The sequence below is a fragment of the Pteropus alecto genome, unplaced genomic scaffold, assembly GCF_000325575.1.
Source record: "Pteropus alecto unplaced genomic scaffold, ASM32557v1 scaffold171, whole genome shotgun sequence".
NCBI classification, from domain to species: Eukaryota; Metazoa; Chordata; class Mammalia; order Chiroptera; family Pteropodidae; genus Pteropus; species Pteropus alecto.
In genome coordinates, this window is record NW_006431925.1 from 1,343,017 (window position 1) to 1,357,603 (window position 14,587).

Sequence of the window (14,587 nt, forward strand, 5' to 3'; positions counted from 1 at the left end):
ATTTGGAAAAGAAAAACAAATGGTCACTACTCACAAAGATATGATTTTCTACATAAAAATCTCAAACTAATTCATTTATAAATTATTAAAATTAATAAATTTAAAAGAAGCTAGATAAAATACCAATATAGAAATATCAATTTCACATATGTATCACAAAAGTAAACAGTACAAAAATGCAATTTAAGAAAGTTTACGACAGCAACAAAATATATGTTACCTAGGAATAATTCTTAAAACTATAAAGAGGTAAAAAATCTGAATGAAAAAAAATCATAAAACTCTATAGAACAACATCAAAGAGACTTAAGTAAAGGGGAATTGTATGGTCTTTGTGGTTATATATAAAGAGGTCATACTGCCCATATTGAGCTAAAGATTTAATGTGATTAAAGTCATAGGCAAGGCCAAATCTCTAAATGAACTTGATAAACTAATACTGAAATGTATATGGAAAAGGCCAATTAGTGCCAAGGCAATCCTGAAAAAAAAGAAAAAAGTGAAGGGCCTTGCACTACAAATTATCAAGATATTATGAATTTACATTATTGTACAGTTTGATATTGGCATAGGGATAGACAAATACCCAATAGAAACCCTGGAAACATTCATATGTATATCCATTTGTTTTATGACAGAGGTCGCATTGCCAATCAGTGGTAAATGAGAGACTATTCAACAAATGGTGCTGACATACTGATCGTACATAAAGAAAGAAAAAGAATTTCTTGAACTCTTATTTTAATTGCAGGTAAAGACTTACATGCAAAATTACAACTCTTTAAAAACTTAGACGCTAATACCAAAAGATAACTGTATGATCTTAGAATTAAAAAATGGCTTCCTAAGAAGCAAAAACCCTTAACTATAAAAGGAAAGATAGTAAATACAACCACACTAAAATTTTAAAACCTTCATTCATCAAATGATATCATTAAAAGAGTGAAACGACAAGCCACAAACTAGGGGAAGATATTTGCAACACATTTAGCCTATAAGGGCTTATTTCAGTAAATCCATAAAACAATAATACATGTAACAACATGAAAAAAGCAAATCACAGAAGATTACACACAGTATACAAGCATGTTTGATAAAGCTCTAAAACTAGCAAAAAAAAAAACGAAAACAAAAACCCAGCAAGTTCTGTTTAGGATTATATACACTTGGGATACAAACATTTTTTTAGAGAAATGGAAAAAATCAATATAGCAGTTACCTCTAAGAAGAGGAGAAAGCAATAGATAAGGTGGGAGCACATAGTTATTAAGTTCAATGGTATTGCTCATTTTTAAGTTCTTTATTTGGATAATGCTTCTTTGTGCTTATAAGAGTTTAAAGAAATCTATAAAGATTTTTTGTATGTTTTATATCTAAAATATATTACTTATATCTTTCTTTAAATCGATTTTATTTTTGAATCATAATATACACACAGAAAAGTGGGTAGGTCAGCAAATTATCACAAAGAGATCACATCCACGTAATCACCACCTAGGTTAAGAAATAGAACATTACCACAAACCAAATGCCCTCCTTTTCACTACCCTTCTCTTCCTTCCTACATAATGTCTCAAATATGCTTTGTATGTATGCAATTGTACATATAAAATGTTATAAAGAATTTTAAGCAAGGACAGCATGTTTCTGCTAAAGTCAGCTATTTCTAGGAAAGTTTTCATCTTCAACCAGGTTAAAAAATTGTATATAGCAGGAGAGGAAGAGGACACTACCCTGTCTGCAAGTCAAACTATGATAAACTAATAGTTTAAAGAGGTGGTAAAAGATAATAGTTGAAGTGACCTAATATTTTCTGGAAAACTCTTATTATAGTTTGATCTCAAGAAAATCCTCAGATTAGGTCTAAAAACCCTTTCTGCCTGAAAGCTCATCAATGTTTGAACACAACTGTACTATGTTCCAAAATCTCTTTTTTGAGTTTTCGATGCTCTAGTATCTTTAGCCATTCTTTATGCAAGTTCCATCTTATAGAACTTTACCATCTGGGTGTTTTCCTCTGGGCATATGGCAATTTGAAAATGCCTGTCTTAAAAACATGGTGCCAAGAACTAAACCCAATACATCAGCTGTGCTCTGACCATTGCAGAATCACTGAGACTATTCCCTTCTTGGCACAATACTACTGTTAACATAGCATAAAATTATATTAACTATGTTTTTTTTAATATTAGCTCTGAAATTGCATTGGCTATCATAAACCACTGAGTCTAGTTTCACATAATGCCTATTATGAATTTAATCTTTGTTAATCTGTTCCTATTTAAATAATTAATTTATTTTCTTATTTCTATGTTTAGCCCTGTCTCATTACATGATAGTCTATCTTTGACAGTCTATCTTCAATAATCTATCTTCTAGTGTTTTGTTTGGGGAAATAGATTGACATTGAATCTTACATCTATATGGTGACTGCTTTACAATTTTTTAAAAAATCACCTTATTATTTTGTTTTCATAAAGTCCCCTAAGAAAGGACAAGGATTATTATACCCATTCAAAAATTGGAGAAACTTAAAATCAGGAACATAAGGCAGTTTGCCCCAAATCAGGTTTATTAAGTGGCACATGCTACACTTGAGCCAACATATTTTGGATCCAGATTTCTTTTTATTAAACTACACCGTATCTCTCACACTAGGCTGTTTTAGACTAATTAAACTTATCTTTTAAAATCTCATTAATTATAAAGACTTTGAATGGGGAAATGTATCCTGAGAAGAATCCCCAATCACTTCACTTTCACAAGTAAGTACTAATAATATTGGTGATCCCAAGAATCCCACAGAAAGAATTACAATGCACATTTTGATAGCATAAGTCACAACACACATGTCAAGAGAAATAATTAGATCATCTTGGTTTCAATTTAAGAAATTGTCAAAGTTTTCACAACCCTCTTAACTCATAATGCAACTCACGTGTTGATGTTTCTATCCATTGCAAGAAATACAATAGGCTGAGGATGGGAAGCCTAGTCTGGGTTTACTGGAAGAGAGCCTGAAAAGTCATGCATTGGATTTCTCGGAGGCAGTTTTACAAGGAAATATGGGACAAAAGTAGTGCTCTGGAGCTTTGTTTAGAGGGCTAGTCTGTGTACATAAAATGTAACAAATTAGATGTTCCAAATTTCTCAACTTGGTACCTTTACAGTAAATGTACCTGGATAATTACAACCATCTTCATTTTTACAAGGAACTAAAGGTTATAGGAGGTTCTTCAAATTAAAGAAATTTATCTTGAAAACCAAATAGTACTAATTGAAAAGAGTGTCATGTTTTAGAATGAGCAATAAATAGAAACCAGTGTGTGCCGTTGGTCATTTCACTATTCTGCACTGCTGTTTAGCATCTGTAAACTAACATGTAAAAAAAACTCATCGGAACATTTTTCAAGGCAAAACAGCAAAAAACTCCACAATATATCCAGATAACATTGATATAAAGAGAGGATGGAAAGTCAATGGAATTCTAATGTCCAGCGGCGGTAGAGGGTGGGGGAGGGGTACCTAACACACATGGGAATAGTTCTAGGTATCTCTAATACGTCACACTGTCCTCAATAATTCAAAACAAGTCTACACACTAAATACCGTAATCATGATATAATTGAGTATAAACTGGCATAACCAGTTATGGGTAGTGTCAGATTTGTATTTAGAAAGCAACTTCTGACAGATGTGTGTGTGTGTGTGTGTGTGTAGATAGATAGATAGATAGATAGATAGATAGACAGACAGACAGACAGACAGACAGACAGACAGACAGATAGATAGATAGGTAGATAGATAGATAGATAGATAGATAGATAGATAGATAGATAGATAGATAGATAGATAGATATACACAAATGACGAGGCAGTTTGGAAACTTTTTTCTAAGAAAGACAGACAAGGACTTGAATCAAGATAACAGCCTATGGTAAGAGACCACTTACTTTTGCCAAGGGCATTCACTTGCAATCCTCTGCTATCCAAGGTTTTTTTTTTTTTTCCCCTAATATCATCAGCAAGTCCACAAGACTGATTTACAAGTACACAGTTTTTTTAAAAAAGAAAAAAACTTAAGAGGGTAAACAGAGATAGCAACATATATTGTCTTAACATAAACTTCCTCCAGTAAACACAATGGCTAAATATAAAATTAGGCTTCAGACTCAGTCAAAAATAGGTTCACCAAACAAATCTGACATTTTGCTCCTAGAAAAATAGATTACAGTAGTCTACCCATTATCCTTGGGAAATACATTCCAAGACCCCCAGTCGGTGACTGAAACCAAGGTTAGTACTAAATCCTGTATAGGCTGTTTTTTCTTGTACATACATATGTATGATAAAGTTTAATTTATAATTAGGTACAGTAAGAGATTAACAATAATAACTAATAATAAAATAGAATAAATATAACAATATACTGTAATAAACATTATATTAATGTGGTCTCTCTCTCTCTCTCAAAATATTTTATTGCACTCACCTTTTCACTTAAAGGGAGCACTTTAGTGCATCTCTTTGGCGTATCTGAATTGCCAGCATCACTGCTCTTGCTCTTCAGGGCTGTTTTTAAGGGTTACTTGAACAAAAGCACTATAATATCATGGCAGTAGACCTGGTAACCTAGACCAGATGGCCACTAAATGACTAGTGGGGCGGGGACTGTATACCTCATAAATACGCTGCAAAAGGGGATGATGAGTCACGCCCCGGGCAGGATGCAGCGAAACAACGCGAGATTTCATGACGCTATCCAGAATGGCGCTCAATTTAAAACTCGTGAATTGTTTATGTGTGGAATTTTCCATTTACTAATTTCAGACTGCAGGTAACTGAAACCATGAAAAATGGAACCACAAATAAGTTGTAGGAGACAACTGTATTTCACTTTTTCTTTAATATTTTTAAAAATATCATGAGAAAGCAGAGTCAGAAATGATAGCTCTCTGATAATCAGAATTTTCATTTAATGAAATATTCTCATTCTAATGGCTAGAAAGAGAAATAAAAGAGAGAATGAAAGTTTGGATGAGCCAGTTCCGTTCATGTTGTTTTCTTCTTGGTTTGAAACATAAATACACTCTAGCATGTTAACTTGAGCCCTCTCCTTATTTGTGTTTTTGCTATGCTTTGAGGAAACAGTCAGAGCCTGGATTCAGCCAGGACTTATATCTGTGAGGTCTGAGCAAATCGCATACACTGAGCTTTCAGGAAAGGCCCAGACATCTATTTCCCCATCAATTGCCAGAGTCATTGGCAGATTCTGCTTAACATCAGTAGGACCACCTGGACCCCTGGGAAGTCCCACTTAATTAAGACATTAGCTCTCAACATACCAAAGAAAGCTTCCTAAATTCACATGTTGAGAGAAATGAGGATTTCTTCACTGAGACATGTTGAAATAGGCTTTCAGCTCCCTTTTGTGTATAGCAACCTGCACTGCGTATAGTGTCAGCCCAGCCTCGCTAACTTTGTTAGAGGGAGGGCCAATAACAAGACTTAGCTGATTATAAAAGAAAAGGAAGAGTCTCTGAATGATTACAGAATTCTTATAATGTGCATAGTGTTATTATGGCACTATGCCCAGGGCTCATCAAAGATAAATGAGGTTTGAAGAGTGGTTTTTTTTTTTATGTTAAACTTAATAGACAGTTCTTTTTCTTTCTTTTTCTCTTTTTTAAAGTGGCAAGGGAATGAAAAAGACATCAAAGCAGTTTCCCTATAAATCTATACAAAAATGAATTTCAGAGTCAACTTTTCTCCTTTTATTACTTATAGTGTTTTTTATTTTTTTGGAAGCTGAAAGGGAACATAATTCAGTGCCTTTCAAATTGCTTTGGAGAAATATAATAAATCCAATATATATGGAAAAGTTTGTAGGACATTTTTTGGTAAATATATATATAACTCTGAGATCTTTCTCTGATATTAAGATTGTTACTAAAATTTTTTCTTCAAAGTTTTTTTATGCACATTTCAGTAGATTTCCTAGACATTTAGTAATTTATAATTCTGAAGTCCAATGACAAGAGACAAGGTTTAATATTTTGACTATATGAAACTGTCGTCTTTTCTAACCTGCTACTCCTGAAATTCCCATCCAAGCTTTAAAATACAATAACAATTTCTCATTCTAGTTTCCATAATTAAAATTTTTGATGGACAATAGAAAGGGAGAGAGTGTCCATTAATATTGCAACATCAACCCCTAAATGTGCTCCTTGTGTGTGAAATTATATTTTTATGACACATCTCTGGTTTTGTTTGAATCAGCTAGATTGAAAATCATCTTGAATCCAATTTTTATCCAGTAACTGCCTCTCAATACACATTACTCTTGTAACTGTTAAAGATTTGTTGGTTCAGCTTTTCAGGCGACACATTTGAATGCACAGGGAGTTGCCAGAGTGTTCTTATGACTGTGTCAAAGTTAAATCCAAAGGATCTGAGTTCTTTCGGTGGCTAAATATCATTACAAAACATTAAGGGAAAGTTCAAAGTTCATGGTTCCAACAAAAGGAACTTAGAGCTGGTAACATAGTCTTAAATTCAAATTAATAAGTCAAAATGCCTACGGAATTGAAGGAATGTTTCTTTGAGTGGAAGGCAGCCTCAGAGCCTAGATAAAAACTTTTGACCAGAGTTCTGGGTAAGGATCTTAACTGTTCCTGTGTCTGAACACTGGGTTCATCATTTTATAAAAGGTTCACCATTTTAAAAAAATACCAGCTACCAGACACCTATGATTTACACCTAAAATCTTCAGCCCTACTTTATGTGTTGGATCCAAGAGGATACTGTCTGTACTGACTAGAAGAACCATGTGTCAGAGACAGATGTTTCCCCAGGTTTTCTTCATTTACCTAAATTGGAATTGCCTTACAGAGTGGGAGGTGGGAATTGATAGGGATGGGTGAGAACCTGGTAAAACTCTAGTGCTTTATATCAGACACCAAATCATTAGCACAGCAAAGAAAACTTTAAATAGATGTTAAAGAATTGAAAAAGATTTACCCTTTTGAAAGTTGACCTTTCTTAAGTGTGCAGAACAAAGTTGGCAGCTACTCAGCAGTACTAATGGTACCAAAACTATCCTCAGTTAGGAAGAGGGTGGTACACCAGATCCTTCTCAATGGACTAGACCAATGGTTTCTCAACCCTAGCTAAACATTACAATTGCTTGGGAACTCCGTGACTTAATTGACAAGGGTTGGAGAGAGGTATATTTTCAAAGCTCTTCAGGTAACTCCCATGTTGCAACAATGGAGAACCATCAGATTGGAAACAATGCAGAAAATTTTCAAAATATTCGCTATTAGAGCATAAGATATGCAAGCTTCCATTGTCTCCACCACACAGAATAGCAACTCTCTCAAAAAAGGAGTCATTTTCAAGAGCGCATGGAAAGAAAATGATTGCATTAGGAAACCGAGACTTGATAAGTAGTAGGAGAATTTCTCCTTTTCATATCATCTTCACCACATGTAGCGGTGTTGCAAAATTTAATATAGTAAGTTAGATCTGCAGAGAAAATATATTGTCTTGACTGTGTCTGTAGCTTCCTTCAAGACAACATTCTCTGGGTAACAGGAAAAAATATATATATTTAGTAGAAATTTAAGCTTAGTCTGAGTCAATAATCAAAGTAGTCCTCTCAGGTAGTACCATCTTTCTTGGACAACTACATAAAAAGCTCATTCTCGCAGATATCCTCCTCCTCGTTCCCTGCCTACTTTCCCAAGATACTAATTGAGAATGATATATTGTGTGGAACTGTGAGTCTTAGTGACATGAGACAAACATGGAGGGGAACTCTGGTGTTATACAAGTTCCTAAGAGTTCATGTATAATATCTTCTGCTGTCTGGCAGGATGGCCTACTATCTGCTGTTCACTGGATATCATATTTGCTTAGATGCTCATCTCTGGCCACTGAGTGCTATGTTGTGACTTTGGTCAACTCTCGTACTGACTTGGCTATTTTTCATCTCTGCTTTCTGTAGGCTCTTGGGTATCTGCCACATGGTTCATTCAACCTTACGCCTTGGTAATCCACCCCTATGCTCTACTGTAGGCTCAATTCACCTACCATATTTTTCAGAAAGCAGCAGTCCTTCCATTTCTTCATTTTCTTCCTTGAAAATATGACAATTTGATATTTAAAAGATATCTTAAGTTGCAATAAAATAGCACAGCATTCTAATATTCATGGTACTTGAGGGCTCTAATTTTGTTACTTTGCTGCAAGCTTCTTTCACTCATCACTCATTTTTTCCTGTCTTTATTTATTTTTTCAACTTCTCTCTTCCCCCCACCCTAGAAATTTTAAGATAAAAAGGCTGATTAGAGTCATCCTATTGGGTAAGGAAAGAACCAAAAAGGGATTATATGAGTTTTTATTTCTGTTTTGTTTTCTATTCCAATTCAAGTGCCAAAGCACTATGTCAGCACAAGCCCATAAAAGATTTACCTGCTTGAAACACCAGTTTATTATATGAGGTGGGAAAGCTTTTTGAAGGAAAGTTAGAAATGCAGAAACCATCACTCAGAAAACACCACTCAGTTGACCTATCTGGATATTTAAAGTATTCTATTTAGACATGGGAGGGGGGCTTTGATAATTATGTTCTAAAAATACCATTTTGGGGGGGAAACAGAATTTGTAAAATTGGACATGAGAATCAAATGGCTATTAGAATTTTCAAGGCTGTAGTTCTAAAATGCTAAACAGAGGAGGAAAAATGCTATATTCCTGTAGTTTTTTAATCCGTGTAATTTTAAATGACAGCTTTCTAAAACTAGCATGTTCATTCAGTCTTTCAGAAAACAACACTTTTGGCAGAAATGTACTTAAAACTTTAGTGAAATAGATACATAATAATCTGTGTGTGTATCTATATGGGTGGTGTTTTTAAAGAAAGAGAAAGAATTAATCTTGGCTGGAAAGATAAACATCAGACTATAAGATCACTCAATGAGTCAATATCACGGTGCAAATGAAAACTCTTTATATATTTACTTATTTAAAATCACCCCAGGGTGCAGACTCAAGCAGTAAGAATTAATTAGACTAAACAAAATAGAACACCAATGACCAAGAACAATTCAATGCAATTAAAGATGAATTTTTAAATATCCTTCACTTCTCATGCTAAAAATGAGTAATCAATGCATCTATCCAACCAGCACAAGCAGCTGATGTCTCTCATTCCACATGTTCTATAGCCCATAATTTTTTGTGTATGGCTCTTATCTTTGCCTCAGTTCTTCCATCTATAATTATAAGTTCAAAGAAAATACTCTTTCTCCAGCTCTCTCACTGGACCACAGATAGAATCATTGATAAAGATAACACACTACTTACCCTTGGTTTCTCACAGATAAAAATTATTATGCATATATATATATATATATATATATATATATATATATAATATATGTATATGTATGTCTGTATGTATTGATTTATTCCATGGCCTGAGTTTGTGAATCTCTCAAAGTAGTTCTTAAATGCCAAGCGCTTGCTTAACTACATGACAAGCTCTAGTCTATTTGTAGCTCTATGCTAAAAACATGTTTTTAAATATACAACTGGCTACAGAAAGCTTATAAAGCTACCAAATGTCTCTGTTTATCACTGATAGTGACTCAGATGAAGAATAAATTGTGTTCATTGTGAGATTCTGCTTTTTGATGTGTCCAGCTCTACTCTGTCATTCACCAGAAAAAAATCCTAAGGAAAAGGAGACTAAGGAAAAAGAAAAAAAAAAATGACCACAAGATGTACTATTTCCAAATGAATCCGTGGCGTTCTGCAAACATGTCGTTGTTTGCCATGTTCATTGAAAAAGGTGCAGAACAATGGTATCTATCTGCCACCAAAAAGGAGATTTAGGTTCAACATGATAGATGATTTAATAATCAAGTCAGGGAAGCAAGTCAGGATCTGAGTGGGAGGCGGCTATGGCTTCTCCATTCTAAGAGATTAGGCTTTAGCTCAACAGTCATTGAAAGAATGGATTTGGATGGGTCAGATATTTCCACACGGCAGGAGGGGGTGTGAGTACAAGGCCCTGAGGTCCTTTCAACAACTATTTCCCACATTTTTATTATCTCATTAATTCTGCCAATTTCCTTATGAAGCTGTTATGTGGTATTATTAGATCTATTTTACTGAAGGAAAAACCTCAGGAAAGGTGAAATGCGATTATGTGTTTGAGGTCAGATGAGTCATCAGCCAGGCCTGGAATGAGCCACCTATGCACTTTTCTCACTAATTTTAGTGTCTGTTGTCTCTCTGATAACAGAAGTTGCAGGATGATTGAGCTCTAGACCCAGTTTTTTCCAAGTTGAGCTATTTTTTTCCCAAAAATACTAATGTATTAGAAATTAGTCACAAATGAGCAAACATCATGCATGGCTCCCTAAACCAATTAACATGTCAGGTCTAATTTACTGTTAGGCAAATAATTTGAAATATTTGCAAGAGAGCAGCATGAGAATTTATTCTCTGCAATTAGGCAGAGATTTCAGTAAATTCTTGATATTCCTTGATGGAGCTCACAACCCAGAGAAAAGAACCACCATTTTTGCAGCCTCTGGGTTGTATAAGGAGAGGACAATACTGGGAAGCTACACAGGTTCCAAATCCTGGTATTAGAAGAAAATGTAAACATGCCTTCAGGTTGATAAGCAAACTCACCAATGAAGAGAGTTACCAGGTCATAAAGACCTGCAGAGGTAGAAGTGAAAATCCTTTAAATTTGAGATTCTAGAGGGTGGCAAAATGTTTTCCTTGGATCATAAATAGTTTTTTTCTACTACAATTAGAGGCTGTTTATTTTAATCCTATGAAATGGAATAATTAAGGCATCTATAATTTCATATACAGTTCCTAAAAATATTAACTAAATTCCTCCCAGCACAAATAATTTCAAATTCTTTTCACTTTCTTTATCAAAGGTATTTGCCAATCATTGTATCATTTGGAAGATGGAAAATCTGGGGACACGTTATAGTCTAAGTCTACATGACTACAGAATATAGTCTTGCCACTGTTTGCCTATATGGTTTCCTGGGTCTGAACAGGTAGTCATCTAAATGTCAGATTTCAAGAGAACTGAAAAGAAAATCATATCAAAATATATCATTCTTACCATCCTCTTACAGTGTCTAAAATGACCATGTTATTTCTTTTGTGGAAGACATGAGTATTTTGTTAAAATGAAAACACTATCTAAAATGAATTAAGACCTCAGCTATTAGCAGGAAATTATCTATTATTTAGATAATTGTTTAGTTTAAAGATAACTTAATCATATGACTTAGAGATTTTTTTTTTTTCTACAAGCTTTAATTAACTCTAGTTACATTGTGGGCTCTGAAAGTCTGGGACACTGGACAAGTATATTTTGAGGGATCTTGGAGAAGATTCAGCACACCCACATGAAAAGTTACAGGAGGCTTGAGTTGAGTGCCAATGCATGTATTATGACTGTACCTAAAGGGAGGCTAAAGACCAATGAAAGAGAAATCGAAAGATTTTGAAAATAATTTTACCTACTTTATACTTTTGCTTGGAGATGGCCATAAGTATTCTATATCCTTAACTGAAAGAGTGAATTACACATTGTTCATGGTGAAAAGGAAACTTATTGTTCTCTGTGCTTTTCTTCATTTTGGTTCCAATGATTTTAGAATTGTACAGATAAAGGAAAAGGAACCAAGTTTTCCCCTTTTATTTCTTGTTTTCTATCTCCTGCTTCCTTTTCTTCACCCCAATAACTTTCTGTTCTATCCCACTTCCAAGTCCACAACCCCTTGCCAAACACATATACTTTTTACGACTTTACCATCTCTGGCACACGTTAGTCTAGGAAAGACTTACATTTATTGTCATAAAAATAGGGCAATACTGTAAGAATTTACCTATTTTAAAATCTGAAGCCCATGTTCTTAAATCAAAGGAAGAGAATCACACATTCAAAAAATCTCAGCACAGTATAAATTGGCATCACTCTCCTCTTAGTTTAAACTTCATCTTATCTTCCTAGTTCTTTCTCTCCCTTTTGACAGTTCTAAATAGTTACAGAGAACAGTTTTCTAAAACAATTTGGGCCATAAAACCAGTAGTTTCAAAGATAAAGCAAGGAACATTTTAAGGCAAACACAGTAAACTCCCCATTTCCTCTTCTTCCAGCCATCTAAGACAATTAGACTCAGGAATAAAATCTCCAACCACATGCTTGACCCAATGTCCTATTGCTGTGTACTAAGCAGGGCTATTCATTAACCTGCCCTCTGTGCTAGCTGGCTATAAATGGGGAGGGCTGTCAGGCTGACTCTTCTCAGTTCCTTGTTCCTTGATGAAAATTGACCTTAGACATTTCATTAACTACACCAAAGAATAACATATGAAATGATGATCAGATATACCCAGAAATAAAAGCCAAAAGCAATGTATTCTAAATAAAGGTGTACAATTAATGTCAATATTACTCTGAATTTGCTGAGCTCACGGTGAGTGCTTGTGATGCTTTCTCCATTGGCTTCTTCACATTGTTTACATTTTATAAAGCATCACGCCAGTGCTGGCCGAGAGCAGTCCCACACGGGGAATATTTGTCAATGAGTAGTAGCCACGTAAGGAACTGACTAATTACAGGTGAAAAATATTTAATAGCTCAATTAATGGCCAATAAAGAAAAGTTTAGGTAGAACAAATAAATCACATTGCATTGAAGAATGAGCTTTTAAATAGCCATTTTTTCATTAGTTTCCTTTCTCATTAGGGCTCATCATAAATTCCATCTAGAGGAAAAAAGAAAGCCCAGTGACCATCATCAACTTAGTGAATGCCTAACGAGGAGGAAAAATTATCAAAGGCTGTAGGCCCTTGTTGCTTCTTCTGTTTCTCTTTAAGTGTCCAGTAAAGGTAGGTTAAGTTCATGGACACTCCATCATCCCATTTGTTCTGTCCAAAAGCTTAAAGTTGTCTTTTAACATTCTCCATCTTAGGCCAGATTCAGTTCATCAGGAGATTCTGTTGACCTCACAATATAGTCATAATTTGGATATAATATAGACATATTCTGAAGCTGGGGCTTCTTATTCAATATAATTGATTGCCTTTGTAAAATCATTCTTCTGAGGAGTCTTCACTAGACGGCTCAAGCGGTCCATAACAGAAAACATTTTAAGATCCTCTGAGTTAAGAGACCTGGAGCCAGTTTCTATCTGTGACCCCACAGAAAGCTAGCTTCCAGACAATAATGATCACTACCTAAGTTGTGAAGGAAGGCCTTTTGTTTTGTTAGGATGAGTCTTACACTTTGAGTAATTTTATTATTTATTTCACCACTTTCCTAGGATCTTCTCTCTTCATTGTACATTCTTAAAATATTCTTAAAACTATTTCTCATTCCGAAAAGTTTTCTGGGGTATTAACCATTTCTAATGTAGTTATGACCCTAATCTCAGAACATGCCTAAGAATCTGGAACAAACTTTGAATACAGTGCAACTTCTTAAGTAAAAGGAAAGTAGACATAAAATCCCAAGTCAGGAAAACTACAGTTAGATCCCTTATGCTCATGACTCTAAGTTGGAAAGAAAAGTAAGGTGATTTTAAGTATCTTTTCAGGGTGTGAATCACCCAATTTAGTTTTTTGTGTGTGTCTATAACAGGTGTCTGACCAATAACTGTAGGTACACAGGATGCCGTTAGTTTTTCTTGCCTGAAATGAGCTTCCTGTAACTCTGCAATATCCAAAGATGCCTGAAATGTCCTTCAAACATTTTTGTAAGATTAATAAGAACAGGACCTATTTACTGTGTGTTTTTTGTCAGTTAACTTTTCTGAGTCCTAACTTGTTTTTTCTACAAGCGCTTACTTATCTCTTCCCTTCCTTCTCTTTAAGTTCTGACTGTATGTTTTCACAGCTTGCTTCCTTATAATTGCTTAAGTAGTCTTAAGCAGTATGTGTGTTTATGTGTGTGCATTTCTATGTATGAGCTATAAGTGACTGAGATCCTTGGATAACCTAGGAATTATAGATAGATTAGATACTACTACCTCTTAGAAATTCATTTCTCATAATTTCTTGGAAACTTATTGTGTGTAAACAAGAAAAAGGATTTTTTTTTCTTTTTCATCATATGATTTAATCATACGAAATGTTTCAGTCCCATTAAGTAGTTTGATTTTAAACGGTTCCAGTTTAGCCACACATAGATGTGACACATATTAAATGAAACAAATTAAATGGAAAATTTAAGTAGAATCCACAGCCACATCTATGATGAAGATAGCCCAAATTTTTCATTCTAACCTTCTGTGTTCAGCTAGTATTGAACTCTGTAAAAAGCTCTCATTTGAAAAAAATATCTTTCTTGTCCTTTCCTCAGCTAAAGATGATGACATTTTGAAAAATTTGATAAAAATTAGTTCAGCAAGTATTATAACTGTGGAGAAGCAAAAACTGTCTCCTGATAGTAAACTTGAGAGCCAGTCAAATGTCAACTGATCCAAATGGCTGAAAATAAAATGTCAGAATTAGTAGTCCTTGCTGAAAACATGGT